At 32.3% G+C, this 25240-nt stretch overlaps 1 protein-coding gene across 3 annotated transcripts in view; it reads left to right on the forward strand.

Moving 5' to 3' along the window:
• Positions 1 to 25240, forward strand: part of Pdk1 (Phosphoinositide-dependent kinase 1) — a 277088-nt gene that overhangs the window by 45471 nt on the left and 206377 nt on the right. The window lies entirely within an intron of this gene.

The raw sequence follows: 25240 nt of genomic DNA on the forward strand, positions 1-25240 counted from the left end.
TTATAAGCTTATTGTCAGTTAAGTATACGGCATATTCAACAAATTGTCAACATTACTTTTCTCAAAAAACAAACTTGACAAATAAACACTTATACGAACAAACTTAATTCTATAATACATTTTTCATATAAAATCACCCCCTGTTCGGTTGAACAACCAGTTATAGGATACCTTGTATAATTTGTAGATAAATTAGGGTCCACTTCCTATATATATATAGCATTACAAGTATAACTTTTCTGTATTATAGCAAACAATAATCAGCTAAAATTTCACACGACGCTCGTTACATATACTCGTATACTAACTACTCAACGGTCATTGAGAATTTCTATGTTTGACATAAATTATGAATTTTCTAACTCGGCAAATAATATATTTGAATGTTCGTGTTTGCGGCCATTAAAAGGCAAGGGCAATATTGTTCCGGTCGTTGTAGTAGGTTCGCGCGTGTCCACCAGAACGACACGCATTTCTCCCTGTTATATGGTGGTAGTGAAACGAAGTTGCATTGGAAAGTAGCACGGCTGTGTTTACAAACAGACAGGCAGGCAGGCAGGCAGGCAGGCAGGCAAGCAAGCAGGCAAGCAAGTAGGCAGAATGAACGGTGGTGTGGCAGGGTGTCGACGACGCTGCTGGCGACGTTGCCGGCGACGTTTACAGCGGACGATGACGCTGCCGACGAATAGAAGAAGAGAAAAGAGAAGAGTAGAGGAGAAAAGAGGAAGGGGTGGCTCTGCCACCGACGCCATTGAGGAGGGGAACAGGGTGAAAAAGCCCGACGGGTCTACGGCCTACGCACACCTACATTGGTTATTGCCCTCTTTCTTTGGTAAAACCAACGGTACACCGTTCACACTTCCTTCTCCTTGTCACCCCGTTGTGTTTTTTCAATTTTTAATTGCAATATCACACGTACTAGTTTCAAACGTTTATCGTTTATATTCTCTTGAATCTATAATTTGTTATTATTATTGTTTTTATTCGTGTTCACATTGTACAATCTCTTTCTCTTTCTTATCGTTATCCTGTCTCTTGACATTTTCAAAAAATCAAAATGAAAATGGAAATAGTAGTAGTAATAATAATAATAATAATAATGAAAGAATAGTAGGATACTTTGTAATTGGAATTCTAACTGGTTACACGAGTTTCTTATTTTTCGAAATAAAAATAGAAAAAAAAAAGGGAAGGTAAACTTGCGAGCTTACTGAGCGAGCAAACGATAAATCGAAGCTTTTCGCGGGCAGCTTGAAAATTCCACGATATTTATGACGGTTATACGTTTGGCTTATAACGCCCCTTGAAAACTTCGAGAGTTTCACTCTGCGTATGATCTTGCCTCGAATTTGCGTTTACATTATTAGACTTGTTATCATAAATCGTCTAACCATTTATGGGAAAACTTAGAACGGTATTCGTTAAGTGCGTTAACGTTTCTATATCTATCTTTCTAAACTTGAGAGACACAGGGTCTTTGAATGGAGTCCTGTGCGTTGTGCCGCGTCGCGTCGCGTCGTGCGTGCCCGTTAATTACTTTCAGTCACTTTCGTAGTTCTACCCATTACACTTTCAAATTTCGAAACCAAGTTAAGGACCTTGGGAAAGTAACTCTTAACGTCTTCTTACGTCTCATCCGATTTTCACGCGATATTGTTACAAGACAACCGGACCTGCTTGACGTTTCTCGAATTATTCGATTCATTCGAAAGCAGCTCGTTAAAATCTTCTTTCGTTGTGGTTCCAACGAATATGCGCGATTATTAGCTAAAGTAAAAAGTAAAAAGTAAAAAGTAAAAAGTAAGAAAAAAAAAAGAAACTTAAGAAAGTAAAAAAGATTCACATCGGAGACGTGCCTGTGGGAAAAGAAAATACTTCTAGAGAAGGAGAGTCTACATCTCCCCTCCATCGCGACCCTTCCATTTAGGTCCAGGGATGTAGACACCTTGTGGAGTCTGCAGGGGCTTCGAAAGGTTGGAGGGAGAGTTAGCGAACGGTAGACATGGAGGGAGGGAGGGAGATAGAGAAGGAGATGAAAAACCGTCTGCGCGCGAGGGTTCCAGGGCGTTCACCCAAAGGGTGGGTCCAGCTCCAGACACAACACTCTCATCCCCTTTTTTATGGGCTGGCATACTACCCCTCTCTTCTTCCGTCTCCTCTCCGTCTACCAGTCTGTTCTCTCTCTCTCTCTCTCTTTTTCTCTCTCTCTCTTTCTCTTTCTCTTCATCCCTTTTACAAAAGGTGAACAAGAGCTTGTATTGCGCCGTACGTTATTGCATTTAGTTGCGTGGCACACGTTTAACTTCGTACGAATTAAAGTCCGAGTACATGAGTCCTCAAAAAGCTTGACCACTTATCATCACAAAATTTATTTTCACTTAAACAACTCTCTTACCTATTATATATGAATTATTTTTCACATACCGACATACCGATCTCTTTCATTTGCAATACAATAATACTCGTAAAAAAAAACGAATCACGTTTTGTGGTGCTTGATAACCCTCAGGCAATGGTTTCGTGGAACCATTCGAGTCCGCGAAATCGTTTGCTTTCGAAAAATGCAACAAAGTGTCTACATGCATACACCCATCGTACACGGGAAAGAGAGAGGAATAGATGTATACGGAGAGAGAGATGGAAAGAGAGAGAGAGAGAGAGGAGAGCTCTGTAATTAAACACCGGCAAATTCAACGTGGCGGCCCATTAAAATATCCCCTAACGAATGCGGGGACCATCCCTACAGTCACCCTCTTTGGTTCGACAATGACTCACTGCTAACCCCCTCCTCCCACTCCTCTTCCTCCTACCCCCTAACTTCCCCGTTCTGTAACTCTTACCAAACCGCCAACACGATACATCGTACTTTGATCTATCGAGAGTCATTTGCACTTAGCCATAACACTTTTGATATTTTTTACAACGTCCTTTGAGACATTATTTCTTTTTCTGTAGATATATATATAGATATGTGTATATCAAAGAATATAATATAATATTCTTTTAAAAAATGATTTCCAATCGATTTCAATTTCAAAGTCGCGTCTGAAGAATCCGTTCGATGCACTTTAAAGTAGCTAAGTGACTCTGTTAACTCGTTTCTCCCTCTTTATCTACTTCTTTATATAAAAGCACTTGAAATGCGAGCATAGAATGTTCTCTCTTTCTTTCCCTTTCGGGTTGCATATACGCACATACATATGTATATATGTATGTATGTATATATTTTTCCATTTCATCCTCTTGACTCACCCCCGTCCTTTTTTTTTTTTTTTTTTCTTGAGAAAGACTGGAGAATACTAAAATTGTCGTGGTTGATTTTTGCATAGGTAGTTGGTATTTACAAGTTAACGATTATTTGACTGTAGATCAAAGTTTCCCAAAGTAAGGTTTTAACGATTACACGAAGCTTTTACAAATAAATGTCTGAGAAGTGGTACGAGAGGGGAGGATTATTAATAGAAGGAAATTATAAAACACAATTTCCCAAGAGTCCAAGCACGGCCATTATTCAGACGCGCCAGTTGTAACGAGGAAATGCATAATGTAAACGCTCGCGTAACGTTATACATGGTATATGTAGATATACATATATATATATATATCACAAAAATTTACATAACAGCTTTTTGAGGATTATCGAAAAAGATTAGAGAAGCATATTTAATTATAAGGTTCTATGTAATCGTTAAACGACACTGTTAGTTTCAATTTATAATCAAAATCACGCGTAAAATGGTTTCTTAATCTTATCGTAGAAGAAGATTCTTCTCGGGTCGTTTTTCCGCGAGTGGGCTTTTTTTTCCGCTTGACGTTTCCGGCAGTCCTTTTCTCGAGCGGCTTTCCCTCGGTGATTTACGCGCGCGCTCCACGGACGAAGGGCCCAAGCTTCCTAATTACGGGATGAGAAAGAATTACCACGTTGGTGGGTTTGTACGCATCTCCCGAGAGGTATGAGTTAGCCCACTACCACTATTCACCATCATCACTATCCACGTATTCGTACGTGCAAAAATTTAACAGAAAAATAATGTATATTAATAACTTGACGAGATAGAAAGAGAGCATTCGGGTTAAATGCGATGGAAATGAACGCGTCGCATTCCTTCGGGACTAGAAGGGACCACATCCTACAAACCCTCATCGCACATTTACTTTTTTATACATAGATAAAAATATTCCAACGCGTCATTCTATATTCTTATATTCTTATTTCACAATTTATACGGAACGAGAGATTAATTTAAAAAATTTATATATATATATATAAATGCTATTAGCACATAGTTAATTTTTTAATTAAATTAAATATTAATAAAAATAAAGTAAAGATTTAAATAAAAAAAAATATTAAAACTTCTTATTATTAGATTGAGCGAATTACAGAGAAGAAGACGAAACTGGGAAAGTGGTCGATGAAAATGATCCAGAGAGGTGCAATCGCAAGGGGTTTAGCACGTTAATTTAGTTGGTTCGTTGCCACGAGGGTCCCTTCGGAGCAAGGTTCTTGCATATCGGCTGGTGGGTTAAGTTGCTTTCCACATGGTTCTCGGTTCGACGACCGACCGACAAACCGAGCGTTATCCAAAGTCTGGACTCCTAACGGAGTAACGGCCACCCCAATAGGGATGATTTTCCTCGAAACAACCCTCGAAACACCCCCCTCCTATCATCCCCGTCGTAGCCACTATCGGACAGCTTATTACGGCCCTGGCATTGCTACCGTGCCGTTCCACATTTCTCCAACGAAATTCCGCGAATCGGTGGAGACACGATGAGCCTTCACTATATCTCGCCTCACCCCTTTCAGATAAATTGACCGAGGGGGAGAGAGAGAGAGAGAGAGAGAGAGAAAGCAACTCCACCTTCATCCGGTGATCTCGAAACGTGCACCGATCGGATCGCATTGTCGCGACGTGCAATATCCTGGCGTGCATATAGTTCCAAGAATGCGCTTGTACGATGAGAGGGTGGTGGGAATAGGTGGCAGTAGCAGAGGGAATATCTCACCGTAGATGAGCAATTTTCATCCCTTCTTTCGTCACATTTTCTTGCATTATATTATAATTCATTCAGAATTCTTTTTTTTTTTTCTTTGACTTAAATTCTAATCAACTTCGAGATCATTCTTGCGTTGGTTTTTATTTTTTTTTATTCGTCATAAATGCAACTTATAAGATTATACATATGTAATTATAAATTTTTGGAAAAATTTTACTGCTTTTTATAAATATTGTGGCGGTTCCGACAAAGAGAAATATATGATGAATAAATGAATGGGCTCACCCCGTCCTATCAAACGAATTGAGAAGTGTTAGTCGCAGTTACGATAAATCCATCCGTTAGCTCTCGCGAAATCGAAAGACAAGCTTGAATTAGCCGCAAAAGCATTTTACGCATACTGAGAAAGCACAAATACCATTCATATCATGTATCATAGGTTCAAGAACTGACCGCAAATGACTGTTATAAACGTTTAGAATTTTGTAATTGGGCTCTCACTCAAAGTGAGACAACTTTTTCATTTTCCGGCTAGGTCACCAGATCTAACGCCCCTCGACTTTTTCTTATTGGGCTATGTTGCGTACAGGTGCCTTGATCAGTACGATGTTCTTTATTTATCGTAAAATGAAAAGGTTTTAAGGGATGCTGGAGGAATGTGAATCGAATTGTTGTATGTAAACTATCGCCCCGATGCTGAGCTGCCTGATGATTGCGTGATGAGAAGTGGTTAGGCTGCCTTGTCGGGTGCCGATGAGTTTTCCTTGCTCTTGATGCGTTGGTTGTATGTGAATCGAGTGTTGCTGACTGAATGGAATGCATTGACGATTTTCCGTGGCCTTTTATAGGGAACGGGTAGTCCTGTGCACCCCCTTCCCCAAATTGATTGGCCAATGACTGTCGGGTCACTCTCCATGGTCCGTCGAACATAGCATAGGGTTGTAGAGGGAAATCAAGCTGCGCGGGAAAGCCTTGTCTTAAAGAAGCGGCGTTGGGTCCACTTGTGCTAGCGCATACACCGAAAGAACCGGCGCCGGTAGGTCCCGCTTCTGTGTGCCTTGTTCCAACCTTTGATCGCGTCAAGCAACACCTCACACAATCCACATCACATATTGCGCAATACGCAACAGGCTATTTAAAAAATAAACTTTACGCTGAGCCTCCGACTACAATGGCCGATATGAGGGATCGTATCGTCAATGAATGCAAGAAAATAACATAAGATACATTAAGAAACGTTAATGAGTCATTAATTTCTCGATTCAGAAAGTGTTCTGATGCAAATGGTCGCCACATTGAACCTTTTTTGTAAACAGACATAACAATTAAAATATCTCCTAAAGTAATAATTCTTTTACATAAATAGGGTAATACTTTTTTGTAAATAATATGAAAGACCATCAGATGATGCAATAAAAAATATATGATTCCATTTAAAAAAAACATTAATGACCTTCATATATCCTTGACACGTCCACCTAAAAAAAAAAAGTACCATCAGTATGAACCCCTTTTAAAGCCATTCAACTCCATGTTAAATATTGTCTGCTACGCGTAATAATGATAACGTAAATTTAGATGGTAAAATGTGGTGACCCACCCTGTATACTGAGCTGATATAGTATAATTTATGAAATTATGATGATGTGATGATGTGTGTGTGACTGATTTGCAGAATAACACACAGACAGATACAGACAGACTAACTGAGTACTGAAGACTAAGAACTGACTAAGGACTAACTAAGGATTGATACAGACTGAGCACTAAGGACACTTTCTTACTTCTTTCCACATATTTATATCAGAAATGAGCTACACCCCTTTAGAGAGGGAAGGAGAATATTGAATCTTATTGACCAATAGCAAAAGGATACACCCCCTATAGTCAACTCATGGCTACAGCTTATGTTTTTTAGGAAAGATCATGCATAAAGGAACTTCGTTTCAAATAACGTAGTATTGTTTCTCCTTATGTGTCACACGTGTTTCCATAGAAATCTGAAACTATCCGAGAAGGACCCGACACTTGTACAAAGGGTTTTCATTGCACCAGTAAGTCCCAATAATTCTTAAGTTTTGTTTTATAGTTTTATAGCCCTCCTAAATCTTTTCTTTTAATCTCTGTATACAGTTTTCTTTTCCAGAAAATAGAATATAAAAAAAGAACTGAATACTAGTTTTTTTTTCCTACAATATGAACTTTGAATACCTAGTACTAGGTGTACCTCATTTTTCTGGCAACGAATTGATCAAAGGGACTATTCGAGTTTAATTAACGATCATTGTTAACCGATCGAATCTGATATATATTTAATTTCTCAATCATTTTCTTTTTTTTTTTTTTTTGAAAAATACAATTTGAAAGAAAGAGAGAATATCGAATAATCAAGAAGGGATGCGAAGATGCAAGTTGAGCTATTAATTTTACATTTCACGCATGGTCAATGTTGCGCAACGGATAATAGTCTTATCGAGATGCGCGTTCGTAGAAATCCTTTTTGAAAGGAAATTTTCAGTAAAGTAACAGGCTATTAATGAGAATCTATATACATACATACATACACGCTCGACTAAGTAATACGGCTTAAACTACGTAAACCTTCCCTCGTTCTCTTCTTCTTCTTCCATTTTTGTTTCTTCTTCTCTTAGGATTAACTATGGTGGTTGTAACAATAGAGAAATTCGTGAACGACAATTCACGGACGATTTTATCTATCACTTGTTAAAAATTAAAAATACAGCTGTAATTATTTCCACTATTTTGTATGTTAAAAGAATTTTTTTAATTTTCTTTTACGACTTTAAACCAATGATGGGAACTAATGATCCAATTAATGTCTAATAAAATTCTAAACATACTAGTAATTAAATATTAAGAAAAAATACAAGCCCTAATTACAATATAAAAGCGATTAGAATAATTTCAAGAGCATAGAACAATTAGTTCATCACGCTTTATTGAATTTCACATTTGAGTATTACAGGAAACATGGCTGATCGATGATGGGTGTTAAACATGTTGAAAAAAATCAATGTCAAACACGTGATTAATTAATTCTAGTAAATAATAATAATAGAAAAATAATCTAAAATTGACTGAGAGATTATAACGGATGTTACAAACAGATGGGTTAATCATCGTTTCGTAAGATCGATTAAAGCTTGCTTTTAGTAGAAGACGACAACTACTACGACGACGAGGACTAGGACGACGACGACGACGACGACAACTATGGCGGTATTACCGTTTAGTGAATCGTTGGTAATGTTACCAGTGGCACAGAGTTCAGGGTGATTAAATCCGTCAAATCGGGATCAAGCTTGTCTCCTTACCGCAAACAGCCTTGGAGAATAATCAGCATTGGAATAATCTTTGCTCGAAAGCATTAGCGTCATTAGAAACGCAGACGTAGCAGAGCTTTCTCGACGTATTACAATATATTAGTCTCTCCTCTCTCTCTCTCACTCTCTCACTCTCTCTAGAAGTACGATTAGGAGGAGGAGGAGTATGAAGTATGAGTAAAAGGAAAGGAACGAGGGATGGAAACACGATAAATCGATCCTCGATAATATTATACGTATATTTCCATGTTTGTCATCGACGATAACACGAGGAAATTTGATCCGACGAGTTCAGCGAAAAGCACATATTTTTCCTCATCTTCGCGGCTTATATTGTCGAAGGCTTATCAATTCTAGGATCGATATTACCTTTTATACGTATAGAGCTATCTTCATATTATGTAATACTTTCATTTATTCCGTCTTTACCTTTTGGCGGACTCTAAAAAACTCGTTTCTTTTAGTCAATTTTTTAATACCGTGACGCGCGCGCCGTCTGTCGGCGATTCATGTAACTCAATATGGCTGACGTTAAAACGCGAACTAACCAAAGTCTCGGAACTTTGGTGATAGCTTTTCTTATGCAAATCAATCTAAAAGCCAAAGGGTCTACCGGTCAAAGCGTTAAGATCGATTATCTCGAAAATGAGGGGAAGGGAAACCACTCGCACGTCCAGTATTTTATGCTAATTTCATTTTTTATCGATTAAAATTATTTGCTTATCGCTCGTATCGTTGCAACTTTATTTTCTCAAGAAAGAAAAAAAGAATATAATATATATATATATTTTACTTATCAATTTGCGATCATTGCTTGATAATTATCGGTTAGAAAATATAAATCAAATTATCAGTAAAAAACATTACCATATTAAAATAATAATAATTTTGTAAAACCGGTATAAACTCTAACGTAAAAATTATGATTTAATAATTTTTCACGCTTCTAACCCTTGGCCTCGGGCAAATCGGTTTAGTTGGTTGTTACATGATCCTGTCCTCTCGATGCTTCTGTCCTTTGGCTTCCTCTCACGTGATCGTTAACATTATGATGCAACACTGACACCCACACAACACTCATCCACAGTGTTAAGACTAGCTTTCGCATTCTTTTCCAATTGATTTCTCTCGAGGGTTGTTTTTCTGTAATCCTCGTCTTGCAATCAGTGTAGATTCCCCTTCTTCTTTTTCTTATTATTATTCTTACATAATATATATATATATATATATATATATATATATATATATATATATATATATATATATACAATCTGATCACTACGATCGAAGTGCCTACTTACCTGTTTGCTTGCTTGCTTGTTTGCTTGTTTGCTTCTACGAGACGACAAAGAACACAAACGTGTTTCGTTTTGTTTTAGATTTCAAAACGAAAATCGCCGAACAAAATTGATGTCAGACAAAACAGGATTTTAATACTAGTATTATCGATAATTCATATATAACTGTTCCTATCAAAAAACGATAAATATAATAGTATTATTAACCTTTACTTATCACACTTGGTCCAAAGGACTGAGACGTATTTTGCAACTTGTGTCATTTTTCTCAATTGTTCAACTTTGGTAATTTTTTAAACATATTTAAATTTAATTTAAAGCTATAAAACTTATATAGTCTTTTTAAGTGAGTATTAAAGAAGTTTTAAAAAAATGTTGAAGTAAATCTATGCAATAGGTTAATTTTTTATAACAATTTATCTCACCCGGGTCCAAAGGACCCGAATGTGGTTAGCGTATTACTCCAGGGAGGTGTGGTAAGCAAAGGTTAATGTTAATTATAATATTATTATTATATATAATGAAATTTATTAAATTTTATAGTACATAAATGTGTATCATACAAATTCGTTATTTAAAAAGAAAATAAATTAGATAAATTGAATGTATATACATAGTTAAATATTTGTTAAATTAAATAATATCATCGTGCATAAATTAGAAAATTAATTCAAAATTATATAATATTATAATGCATAAATTAATATTTAAATAATAAAATCAATTCAGTCTTTTATTTTAAATTTAAAAGTATTATTTTCAAATTGTTAATTATAATATTATCATAATATTAATCTTTCCTTACCACACTTGGTCCAAAGGTCATTTGCGTTATTTTTCTCAATTGTTCAACTTTGGTAATTTTTTAAACATATTTAAATTTAATTTAAAGCTATAAAACCTATATAGTCCTTTTAAGTAAGTAATAAAGAATTCTGAAAAAAATTTTGTAGTAAATTTATGCAATAGGTTAATTTTTTATAACGATTTTTCTCGTCCGGGTCTAAAGGACCCGAATGTGGTAAGCGTATTACTCCAGGGAGGTGTGGTAAGCAAAGGTTAATGTTAATTATAATATTAATATTATATTAATGTTAATTATAATATAGTTATTATATATTTATTATATAATTATCTATTATATAATATATATTCATATGTATTATATATATATATTTACATATTTCCGTATATTTTAATATTCTCTGCATGATATGATTCGGATTTGGCCCAATCTCTTTTGTAACGTTCTATCCTCTCTCAAATATACGCACGTATTACAATATACACAAGTATTTTCGATATGCAAATATCGATAGGCTATTATTCAGTCTCTAGGATGTAGATCGATGGCTTTTGCTGCAGATAAGAAAAGTCGAGATGCAAGATGCGTATACGAAAGATGCAAGAAAGTAAAGAAGAGGATAGGGTATGAGACTAGACAGCCAAAACGGACGAAATAAAGGACGACGAACGGATTTAGGTTAGGGATGAAGGGATGCATTGCCCAAAGCTCAGAACAAGCATATAAGGATTCGAGAAAATAGACGATTGCTCTGAGAACAATCCTCTTCTTCCTTTTTCAATTTTTCATAGTTTTAACTTCTGTTCAAGTTTATAAATCTAATCTTGTTTATGTTACATGTTTTAAAATCTTCTCGTAGTTTTGTAGAACCAACATTCACGCGATTTATTTTACTCCTAGTAGAAATAAGTCGATTGATTACGATCAAACTTTTATACCTCCTCTTATGTGGCCTATGATAGTAAATTGGATTAAATACTTTTCATTTCTCTACTTATTTCTCTTTTTTCCCCCCCCCCCCCTCTTTCTCTCTCACTCTTATCTAAGCTACTTAAGTCAAGTAGAGAGAGAGAGAGACTCTCTCTTTTTTTTTTTTATCTTCATGTGCGTATGCTTTTACTCCGACAAATCCGATTTTCTTCGTTAATATCGTTCTTATAATACCATCTCTCTCTCGGACATGTTAATTTGCCTACTTTTATAGACCATCATCCTGTCTACGCTGCACTTAACTTGTCGAATATTCTTATATTAGCATGCGAGTACTCACATCAGTCAAATGGCTTACCGTAAAAAAAAAAAAAAAAAAAAAATATGAACAATAGTTTTTCTATTCCTAATTTTATTTGCAACATATTTCGTAATTCGTATTGTGTTTATTTTATTTTATATTATATATATAAAATGAAAAATTCATGAATCTCGTCGATGTCCTATTTTTCATGACGATGATTATTTTTATTTCGTAAGTATTTTTTTTCTATATAAAAAATTATATAAAGAAATTAGGGGTGCCGCCCCGACCACGCGTTGCTGGGGCTTTTTTGACTTCAAAACTTCTTTCTATTTTATTGCAAGCGTTATTTTTTTTCCAACTTAGCACATAGCATAATTTTTATTGCGATGTTTTTTTTTTTTAACTATTAATATATACTCCTGTATTTATATGAGTAACTATTAGCACACGATTTTTTGTAATACGATAATAACACGAAGAGATTACCCTTAAGGGTGCGATTTCATGCTGACGCTTGACGCTAGCTTTGAGCGTCCAATTTGACCACATTATATAATTTCGATCAAAGTGCCATCTAGATAAGAAGCAGCTACAAAGATGAAAATATTTGAGCTTTAAATTAATTAACGCTGGTATCATTTATTTGACGCTAATAAAGTTATGTCGAACCGAATTACAATCGACGATTACGTCGATTATGTTTTTTTAAAATAATTATTTATGAAATATTATAATATATAACATATTATGGATTTTGAAGAGGTTATATCTATAACAATTCTCTGTTTCATATAAATTAAACAAATCATTTTTTGCTTTGTAAAAAATTAAATACTACATTCTAACCTATTGATACTCATTAAAATATAAACAAATATTTTAATATGCCAAGTAACAAGTATTTTATAAATTATTATTTTTGCACTGTTAATTTAACTGTGTTGTTGTGTTGATCCGAATAGGTTAGGGAATAATATAAATCGATAAGTCAACTTTCGATTTTTGTTACTTGTAAAACGTTATTTTTATTCGTTAATGTTGCTTGACGCTACAGTTCGACGCTCAGATTTGACGCTGCTTCTCATCTAGATGGCACTTCAATCGAAATTATATAATGTGGTCAAATTTGACGCTTGACGCTAACTTTGAGCGTCAAATTTGACCACATTATATAATTTCGATCAAAGTGCCATCTAGATAAGAAGCAGCTACAAAGCTGAAAATATTTGAGCTTTAAATTAATTAACGCTGGTATCATTTATTTGACGCTAATAAAGTTATGTCGAATCGAATTACAATCGACGATTACGTCGATTACGTTCTTTTTTAATAATTATTTATGAAATATTAAAATATATAACATAATATGGATTTTGAAGAGGTAATACCTATAACAATTGTCTGTTTCATATAAATTAAACAAATCATTTTTTGCTTTGTAAAAAATTAAATACTACATTCTAACCTATTGATACTCATTAAAATATAAACAAATATTTTAATATGCCAAGTAACAATTATTTTATAAATTATTATTTTAGCACTGTTAATATAACTGTGTTGTTGTGTTGATCCGAATAGGTTAGGGAATAATATAAATCGATAAGTCAACTTTCGATTTTTGTTACTTGTAAAACGTTATTTTTATTTGTCAATGTTGCTAGGCGCTACAGTTTGACGCTCAGATTTGACGCTGCTTCTCATCTAGATGGCACTTCAATCGAAATTATATAATGTGGTCAAATTTGACGCTTGACGCTAGCTTTGAGCGTCAAATTTGACCACATTATATAATTTCGATCAAAGTGCCATCTAGATAAAAAGCAGCTATAAAGCTGAAAATATTTGAGCTTTAAATTAATTAACGCTGGTATCATTTATTTGACGCTAATAAAGTTATGTCGAACCGAATTACAATCGACGATTACGTCGATTACGTTTTTTAAAAATAATTATTTATGAAATATTAGAATATATAACATAATATGGATTTTGAAGAGGTAATACCTATAACAATTCTCTGTTTCATATAAATTAAAAAAATCATTTTTTGCTTTGTAAAAAATTAAATACTACATTCTAACCTATTGATACTCATTAAAATATAAACAAATATTTTAATATGCTAAGTAACAAGTATTTTATAAATTATTATTTTTGCACTGTTAATTTAACTGTGTTGTTGTGTTGATCCGAATAGGTTAGGGAATAATATAAATCGATAAGTCAACTTTCGATTTTTGTTACTTGTAAAACGTTATTTTTATTCGTTAATGTTGCTTGACGCTACAGTTCGACGCTCAGATTTGACGCTGCTTCTCATCTAGATGGCACTTCAATCGAAATTATATAATGTGGTCAAATTTGACGCTTGACGCTAACTTTGAGCGTCAAATTTGACCACATTATATAATTTTGATCAAAGTGCCATCTAGATAAGAAGCAGCTACAAAGCTGAAAATATTTGAGCTTTAAATTAATTAACGCTGGTATCATTTACTTGACGCTAATAAAGTTATATCGAACCGAATTACAATAGACAATTACGTTGATTACGTTTTTTAAAAATAATTATTTATGAAATATTATAATATATAACATATTATGGATTTTGAAGAGGTAATACCTATAACAATTCTCTGTTTCATATAAATTAAACAAATCATTTTTTGCTTTGTAAAAAATTAAATACTACATTCTGACCTATTGATACTCATTAAAATATAAACATATATTTTAATATGCCAAGTAACAAGTATTTTATAAATTATTATTTTTGCACTGTTAATATAACTGTGTTGTTGTGTTGATCCGAATAGGTTAGGGAATAATATAAATCGATAAGTCAACTTTCGATTTTTGTCACTTGTAAAACGCTATTTTTATTCGTCAATGTCGCTTGATGGTACAGTGTGACGCACAGATTTGACGCTGCTTCTTATCTAGATGGCACTTTGATCGAAATTATATAATGTGGTCAAATTAGACGCTCAAAGCTAGTGTCAAGCGTCAGCATGAAATCGCACTCTGAGAGAAATATATCGAATATATCGAAAAGTATAATATCAACATAAAATATCGACTAATTTCAACCTATAAACTTTTAAAATCGGTCCAGCCGTCTAGGAGGAGTTCATGACATATAAAGAATTTAATTTTTTACGCACGTGTAAATTTAATAGAAAATTATATAAAATACTCACTTCAATTCCGCACTAAATTTGCAAAATTTAGAATTTTTTATGCACACTTCAAAACTCTTCAAACACTAATTAGATCTTAATGTAATATTTTATTTAGCACACGATTTACAAACTGGAATCGAATAACTTCGATTAGATTCGAATATTCTCTATAACTTGAATATCGACTGACTTCAAACTATAAACTTTTCGCATAACAATTTATAAATAAAAAATTAATTAAATAAACAACTTTAATTGGACCGAATTGTAACGCAAAACCATTATCGAATCCACCTGAAGACACACACAAAATTTCATTAAAATCAGTCCAGCCGTTTAGGAGGAGATTAATTACATAAATGTGCAATTTATTTTTATGACAATCAAAATTTACTTTTTGGTTAATAAAAATTTGCGTAATTCGTGTATTTGAAATTAATCAACGAAAAATAAGAAACCTTAAGGTCGGCGATACATGTAAAAGTCTAAATTTTGACCGTTTTACAGAGGCTTATTTAAAATGGAAGGAATAAATGAATCGTTTTGAAACTCAACATGTTTATTCATTACATATTAAAATGTAAGAATCTGGTTTTTTTTTTTTAAATGGCCGCCGTAGTAACCAATCTCCTGAGGCCCTCGCGGCGAAAGGCATCAATCAACGTGATTTTTAGCTTTAGTTACAGTAATCTGATATTAAAAAAAAGGGTCGGAGCGTGTTCATAAAACATGTATCTTCTAGTTGAACAAAGAAAAAAACTAAAAAGTCAAAAAATCGTAAATTGGCACGACTCAGACAAAAAAGTCTGATTTTTGAGCCTTTTTTTAAACGGTTTTTGGGTCAAAAATGGCAATCTTTGAAAATTTTTGTGGCATTCTTAAAGTTCAACTAGAAGCTAATACTATAAAAAAATGTGTGTTAAATTTCATAAGAATCGGTTGAAACCTTTTTGAGTTATCTTGCACGACAGTTTGAAAAAGGTCGTTTTGAGAAAAACGCGTTCAAAGTTTAGCGTTCGCGTTTAGCGCCGAGTTGAAGTGGAGCACTTAAATGAATTTTTAATCGATAAATAATTCAAATTTCATTCTAAAAATTTACAGGCATATTTTTCAGATGTTAAACTAACTATTTATGAAAAAAAAAAATTTGATTCGGCCCAACCTTAAGAAGAATAATAAAATATCAGGCGTATAATTTGAATTGAAAAAGATTTACTGAATTTGAAAAAAAAAGAACACATTTTGTAACTGTTTGATTAAAATTGATCGAATTAAAAAATATATTACTCTCTAACATTAGATTAAATGTCAGAAGTCCAGCAGAGTTAACATTGGTCCCGTGGCGCAGACCTATAAATATCCTTAATTTTAGTCGATGAGAAGTATATTCTCGGAATTGGTCGGCGTGGTCGAGGCCTTCCGAGGACAAAGAATCTCGTTCGTTGGTAATGCGTTGGTAGTGGGTTCGTAGTGCGTTCGTGTCAGCCAGACTAGCCAGGGCTTTAATGTGAGAAGGAAGAAGGTGGTATAGTCTGCTTGCCTGCTTACCTGCTTGCCTGCATACTTGCCTGCCTACTTACCTGCTTGCTTGCTTGCTTGCTTGTTTGCTTCTACGAGACGACAAAGAACACAAACGTGTTTCGTTTTGTCTTAGATTTCAAAACGAAAATCGCCGAACGAAATTGATGTCAGACAAAACAGGATTTTAACACTAGTATTATCGATAATTCATATATAACTGTTCCTATCAAAAAACGATAAATATAATAGTATTATTAACCTTTACTTATCACACTTGATCCAAAGGACTGAGACGTATTTTGCAACTTGTGTCATTTTTCTCAATTGTTCAACTTTGGTAATTTTTTAAACATATTTAAATTTAATTTAAAGCTATAGAACCTATATAGTCTTTTTAAGTAAGTATTAAAGAAGTCTGAAAAAAATGTGGAAGTAAATCTATGCAATAGATTATTTTTTATAACAATTTTTCTTACTCGGGTCTAAAGGGCCCGAATGTGGTAAGCGTGTTACTCCAGAGAGGTGTGGTAAACAAAGGTTAATGTTAATTATAATATTATTATTATATATAATGAAATTTATTAAATATTATAGTACATAAAATGTGTATCATACAAATTCGTTATTTAAAAAGAAAATAAATTAGATAAATTGAATGTATATACATAGTTAAATATTTTTTTAATTAAATAATATCATCATGCATAAATTAGAAAATTAATTCAAAATTAAATAATATTATAATGCATAAATCAATATTTAAATATTAAAAATAAATTCAGTCTTTTATTTTAAATTTAAAAGTATTATTTTCAAATTGTTAATTATAATATTATTATAATATTAATCTTTCCTTACCACACTTGGTCCAAAGGTCATTTGCGTCATGTTTCTCAATTCTTCAACTTTGGTAATTTTTTAAAGATATTTGAATTTAATTTAAAGCTATAGAACCTATATAGCCTTTTTAAGTAAGTATTAAAGAAGTCTGAAAAAAATGTTGAAGTAAATTTATGCAATAGGTTAATTTTTTATAACAATTTTTCTCGTCCGGGTCCAAAGGACCCGAATGTGGTAAGCGTGTTACTCCAGAGAGGTGTGGTAAACAAAGGTTAATGTTAATTATAATATTATTATTATATATAATGAAATTTATTAAATTTTATAGTACATAAAATGTGTATCATACAAATTCGTTATTTAAAAAGAAAATTAATTAAATAAATTGAATGTATATACATAGTTAAATATTTTTTTAATTAAATAATATCATCATGCATAAATTAGAAAATTAATTCAAAATTAAATAATATTATAATGCATAAATTAATATTTAAATATTAAAAATCAATTCAGTCTTTTATTTTAAATTTAAAAGTATTATTTTCAAATTGTTGATTATAATATTATTATAATATTAATCTTTCCTTACCACACTTGGTCCAAAGGTCATTTGCGTCATGTTTCTCAATTCTTCAACTTTGGTAATTTTTTAAAGATATTTGAATTTAATTTAAAGCTATAGAACCTATATAGCCTTTTTAAGTAAGTATTAAAGAAGTCTGAAAAAAATGTTGAAGTAAATTTATGCAATAGGTTAATTTTTTATAACAATTTTTCTCGTCCGGGTCCAAAGGACCCGAATGTGGTAAGCGTGTTACTCCAGAGAGGTGTGGTAAACAAAGGTTAATGTTAATTATAATATTATTATTATATATAATGAAATTTATTAAATTTTATAGTACATAAAATGTGTATCATACAAATTCGTTATTTAAAAAGAAAATTAATTAAATAAATTGAATGTATATACATAGTTAAATATTTTTTTAATTAAATAATATCATCATGCATAAATTAGAAAATTAATTCAAAATTAAATAATATTATAATGCATAAATTAATATTTAAATATTAAAAATCAATTCAGTCTTTTATTTTAAATTTAAAAGTATTATTTTCAAATTGTTGATTATAATATTATTATAATATTAATCTTTCCTTACCACACTTGGTCCAAAGGTCATTTGCGTCATGTTTCTCAATTCTTCAACTTTGGTAATTTTTTAAAGATATTTAAATTTCATTTAAAGCTATAGAACCTATATAGTCTTTTTAAGTAAGTATTAAAGAAGTTTCAAAAAAATGTTGAAGTAAATCTATGCAATAGATTAATTTTTTATAACGATTTTTCTCGTCCGGGTCCAAAGGACTCGAATGTGGTAAGCGTGTTACTCCAGGAAGGTGTGGTAAGCAAAGGTTAAATATAATATTCGTGTATCTATGAAAGGTGGATCGAATTTAATTGAAAGACAAGTTAATAAATTTAACTTTTTATATAAATGTCATTATTAAATTTTGCAAAAGTGTGAAAGATTAAATTTATGATTTGTCTATTAAATTACTTAAATTAAAATCATATATAGTAATGAAAAAAAAGTGTTGTTTTTTGTCTTCTTTTTTTTAATCTTGAGATAAAGGTTGCAAGAGAAACATTGAAAAATGTACTACTGTTAAATCAACTTTCATAAGATCAAAATGATTAGTTGGACAATTTTAATGTTAAAAGTGAAAGGAAAAGTTTTTTTCTAACTCTAATAAAGAATACAAGTAATAATATATCATGTTACTTAGACATTGACGTCATCAATGCGATAAAAATTCGTTTGAATAGGAATTAACGATTGGTAAACTTAATGCTTATCAATACGTTTCTGTATAATTGTTTGAAAATAATTCATTATGTAAATATATTTAGATATTTTCTATTATTTCAATTGTATGCGTTTAATAATATTAAATAAATAAATGAATTATTAAATATAATAAATTAACAAAATGAAAAGATAAAAGAAAGAGTGAGAAGAGGTTTGCAAGAAATGTGTAAGAAAAAAAAAAAAAACCACGGCTTAAGAATGGCGTAAGTAAAAACAATGCAAGCAAGCAAGCAAGCAAGCAAGCAAGCAAGAACAGATGCTCTCTTAGACACGGTCGTAGAACAGGTGAGAGAGAAAGAAGAGAAAAAATAAAAGAGGTGCATTGCCGTGACAAGACCCGTGGTGGGGGATAAAGAGAGAAAACGACAATGGTGGACAGAAAAAGTATATGAGCCTAAGAATAGAGCCTACGAACGTACACTACCTAACTAGACTATCTATTTCTAGCAGTAAACAGTGAACGTTCCTTCGGCATTACGAAATGACGAAGGACGCTGCTCGGCTCGTTACAAACGGCGAAGGTCTTTGGGTTGAGACTCGATGAAATTTTTCTTACAAGGATTCCTCTCGAGAATTTTCAAATCGACAGATTGAAAAAACTTTCGGTAAAAAGGTTAAATAATCTATTTTTATAAACATTATTTCTATTGTTATTTCTGTATTCGGACACTCGTTAAATTCACGAATACAAGAATGTATTCGTCAGTAATCATTCATGTAATCGTAGTATTCATCAATTTTCTAATTGAAAATTGCAAAGTTTAGGATGACATGATAATAATTTATTAAAAAAAAAAGGTAATATATATAATAATAGTATAATAGTAATACAAAATATTAAGTTATTATATGAAACTTAAGTAAAGTTAAGTTATAGTAGTAAACTAAACTAAATAGTAACTTATAACTTTAATAGTTATATTATTTTTATAGTTTTTTTTTTTTTTATTATACTTACTTATTAATATTTTCACAGTGTTTATCAAAAATTATAGACAATAGAGTGGGTCAAAAAATCAATTATTTTTTTTTTTACAAGTGACACGGAAAAATGGGTTGCTAGACACCTTAAAAAAATTCTCACCAAATATGAGCTCTTCATTTTATTAGGAAGATCTTCAGCATCGCAGTTTTTTTATTTTTTTTTTCAGTCCAATAGAATAAAATTCATACCTCATTATTTATTGATTGTACAGAAAAATGTTCAAGACAAATTTTGTAGGAAATTTAATGCTCTACAAAAAAGGTATCTTCTATTTTTTTCGTAAACCTCACCATTTGAATGATATTGAAGATTCAAGTTTGATTATTTTAACCCATTGACTGCCAGACATATTTACAGCGACTTGCCTTAAATTTTTAAAAATATAATAATATTAAGTTACTGATATAATATTGTAATAGTATTTACAATAGTTGATAATTAATGTTTTTTACACCATATAAATATTTTATTCAACCTTTTTAATAATTCTTAACGTAAATAACCATTTGTAATTAATCTGAAATTGCAGCACACACTACGAGATATCTCGTAGTTGGCAGTCAATGGGTTAAGACAAATTTCATTTTTGTTTATGAATTTTATAACTCGACGATAAATGACTATTAAAAAATGTGCAATACAAATTTTTGTAGGAAATTAAGTGCTCTATAAAAATGGTGTCTTATGTTTTGGCGATTAAATTAAACGTTCAAAAGATATTCATCATCAAACTTTCATGTGTACTGATTTCTGTCTCTGAATATCTAATGTACATATTCAATTTTCTTATTGAAAATTGCAAAGTTTAGGATGACATGATAATAATTTATTTAAAAAAAAGTAATATATATAATAATAATAGTATAATAGTTATACAAAATATTAAGTTATTATATTAAACTTAAGTAAAGTTAAGTTATAGTAGTAAACTAAACTAAATAGTAACTTATAACTTTAATAGTTATATTATTTTCATAGTTTTTTTTCTTTTTTTTTTTTTTATTATACTTACTTATTAATATTTTTACAGTGTTTATCAAAAATTATAGATAATTTATATGGATTTTTTATTTTCATATTTTAAATATACTCAACTTAACTCAACTTCTTTGTTCTAATTATCGTTGAACAAATCGTTAGAATTTCTTTTTCTTGCAATTAGTATCTATTTTCTTTTTTATTCTTATTCTTTGAAAAATATTTCTTTTTGAAAAAGTAAAAATACATTACCAAAATGTGTTGATAAGCTGTTATTAAATTAATAAAATTAATTAATTAATTTTTAAAGATAATTATATTCAAATATTATATTCAATTAAAATGTAAGAAAACTTTGTCTATACCACAGTGTTTATAAAAAATTAAAGACAATTAATATGAATTTTGTATTTTGATATTTTAAATATACTCAAATATAAAGTTAAATTATAATATTCAATAAAAAACTAAATATAAAAAAAAATGTTGAAAAAATTGCAAATAATTCTGAAATTGTTTTGTTCCAATTATTGTTGAACAAATCGTTAGAATTTCAGTTTTTTGCAATTAGTATCTATTTTCTTGTTTATTCTTATTCTTTGAAAAATATTTCTTTTTGAAAAAGTAAAAATACATTACCAAAATGTGTTGATAAGCTGTTATTAAATTAATAAAATTAATTAATTAATTTTTAAAGATAATTATATTCAAATATTATATTCAATTAAAATGTAAGAAAACTTTGTCTATACCACAGTGTTTATAAAAAATTAAAGACAATTAATATGAATTTTGTATTTTGATATTTTAAATATACTCAAATATAAAGTTAAATTATAATATTCAATAAAAAACTAAATATAAAATAAAATGTTGAAAAAATTGCAAATAATTGTGAAATTCTTTTGTTCCAATTATCGTTGAACAAATCGTTAGAATTTCAGTTTTTTGCAATTAGTATCTATTTTCTTGTTTATTATTATTCTTTGAAAAATATTTCTTTTTGAAAAAGTAAAAATACATTAACAAAAGGTGTTGATAAGCTGTTTCAGTGTGTTACAAAAACGTAAGCAAAAAATATTAGAAAATAATAGTCATTATTTGAATCATTTTAGATATGAAGTATGAAAAAACGTCAAACTGACAAGTATTGTAAACCTAGTATCAACAAAATAAAGTTTCTATACTTATTTTTTGTTTCCATTGAGTATTCCTTTTTGGAATATATCATCAAGTGTCATAAATTTATCGCTGACGATATTTATCGTTCACGTTGGAGTCTTTTTAATTTGCATGTTTCGTAAAAGGAAGGAAATAGAGTAAAAATACTCTTTTGTAAAGGTACGATGATAACTCGAGTCTCTCCTAAACTCTGATATACAAACATATATATATATATATATATATATTTAGATATTTTAAACGTCAGCAAAGTCTCGCGTTCCAAAAACTCTGCTCCTTTTCTCGAAGCTTAAAAGCCTTGATAAGATTTAAAAGTTTGAGAGAAGCCTCTCGCGAAAGTCTCTCGAAAATCTTCGAGTCTTCTTGGAAACTTTGGCAACATAGTCGTCGAGCACATACTTTTCTTTCTCTCTCTCTCTCTCTTTCTCTTTCTCTCTCTCTCTCTGGACCGTTACCGAGAAACATCTTAATATTTTTCGAAGATGCGAAAGAAAAGGTCTTTTCGATTATATCGATGGCATCTTTTAGTTCAAGTAGATATTACATAACGAGAAAACATCGAAAGATTTTTCAAATACAGTAGTGAAACCTTGAATCTCGAGTAACTACTAGATTTACATGAGTTTACGACAAAACGTGGACCAACAAAAAAATGGTGATTTGACGAAACGATAGATAAGATCATCACTTACATTTTATTAAAAAGAATATCCTATAGTCAATTTCAAAATCTTTATCTTTGGAAGGTTAAACACACACTTGTAGAGTAACAGAGCACAGACGATTTGAGGATCGACGATCACACGTCAAAGAAGGCAGGCTTCGTTTAATTTTGTTTTTTTTTCTCTTTCTATCGAAGGAAGATACAAAGAGCATGGGAGAGAAAGGAGTAGCGAGTCATCGTAGTAGCAGCGTTAAGTGAACCGGCCAAGTCTCGATTAGCCTTTGCCATCGGCGGCGTGCGCATCATATTGGTAAAAAAAAAAAAGAAAAAAAAGAAAGAAAGGATTGTAAAGAGAAAGAAAGAATGAAAGAAAGAAAGAGACGATTATGATGGCGGCGCCGTCGTCCCCGACGACACTCAGATGCCAGTGTTCTTTCTCTCTCTTTCGTTTGTGTTCGATCGTTCGCTCGCTTACTCCTCGACACCCATTTCGTTGAACCCTCAGGACAGACGCAAGGCCAGACACAGACGGACGGAGAGACAGACAGACAGACAGACAGAGATTCGCGAGATCCATTATGGTCGCTCGAGTACCCGCGCGCCCCAAATCCTAATAAAACCCCCATTGCCCGTGGAAGACACAACGGAGCCCCTTTTATACGCCGAAAATCTTTCCCATGAGCGATCGAGAATGCCAAAGCTACGGCGCACATAGTCGTCTCTATGGAGGGCTCCGTGAACGTTAAGAAAAGGGTAAAACTCATTCGCATTCGTATTACTCGTACTGGTTATTCAGTGCCGTCTCTAGAAGGCATTCGTTACCCCCCTTTTATAACAAATTTGTTTTACACTTTTTTTTTTTTGATCTTATTTTCATTTTATTCTTTTTTTTTTTTTATTATTATCAACATAGATATTAGAGTTATTTTTCACACAAAATAATTGTCATGATGGATAAATGTAACAGATGATTATCTTAATGAAAACGTAGACGACGCATGATTTGCGTTAGTAAGTACTTTGGCCTCGAAGTATATAGATCGACCGACAAAGTTCGTTCGATTCGTATAATGGGAGGTAAACAGAGGGGGCAGACCGCGTGCACGATTTAATGGTAATCGAGACTTCAAGCTACGACAAAGAGGCGGCGGCGGTCACCTCGATTCTCTTCGATCGGCCCTTCCCGTACCAGCTCCGATATTCAGAGAAAGCGCGTGTAAGTGCGTTACTCTTATATGTTTCGTATGCGTATTGGTGGCCCGTCTGGCCTCTGACCCTGAGCTTTCTCGCGTACAAGGCGCGCAGGTCGTTAAAATGGCACCAGACTTCCTTTGACCGGGGTGCAGTGTCGTTGGCCCGTCGATGACAGAAGGTCGCAGGTGACGAGAACCGTGAAACCAAAACCGGTTGTGTTGTTCGCTCTCCGTTCTCGAGAACGAACGAACGTACGTACGAACGAACGAACGAACGAACGAACGAAAGAACGGATGGGCGGACATGACCGGACAGACCAATCTCGTATCCATTTCGTGCACCATCTTCTAAGACTTCCTTCCTATTCGTAGACACGTTCAAGGACATTCTCCTTCTTGGAAAACTTGTCCCATCCCATTCTCGAATTACTTTTCAAAAACAAAGCGAACTATGAGATATCTTGCGATGAGAACAAATGCCAAGGATTTTTCATTTATTTTAATCGAATCCACGTTCTAGCAGATCTCTTCTCACCGTTTACTTCTTACCCTTACCTACTTCTTTTTCATTCTTACCAACGTAGGATCTTTTATTATGCTTAAGCCGCAACGAATCTACTTTAACCCTCTAGATTTTATGGTAAAACGAGATTGATCATTTACGTTTCACCTTTTGCTCCTTTACTTACAAAGGGCTACTACTTTGTCTTTTCTCGTCTATTCGATCTATATAACTTTTCTTTCCATTTATTTCGATTTAACCTCCTTCTATTCCACTTGGAAAGATCAAGGACGTTGATCGTTTCAATCGTTTTGAGAGACAGACGGAGAGAAAGAGAAAGAAAAAGAAAAAAATCAAATAGCATTAGATCACTCTCATAAGAAACTTTTTTTCTTTCCTTTCAAATAGCACGATTAGTTAAATTATTAGCGATCAAGACTAATAGACGCGTACAATTAACGTCTGGGTAACCCCAATAGTCCTTCTGTTAACTACTTTTAATATTCTCACAGAAAAAGATTGGCCACACTCCACGACGAAGGTTGAGTAAGTCTAACGGCAAAGATTCGCCGAAAAGATGCATGGGACCTTTAGTCGACCTTCGGCGGTTAGCCTTACCAGACCGTTT

The sequence above is a fragment of the Polistes dominula genome, unplaced genomic scaffold, assembly GCF_049000335.1.
Source record: "Polistes dominula isolate Pdom_NZ unplaced genomic scaffold, Pdom_raw_medaka contig_68, whole genome shotgun sequence".
In the NCBI taxonomy this organism is placed as follows: domain Eukaryota; kingdom Metazoa; phylum Arthropoda; class Insecta; order Hymenoptera; family Vespidae; genus Polistes; species Polistes dominula.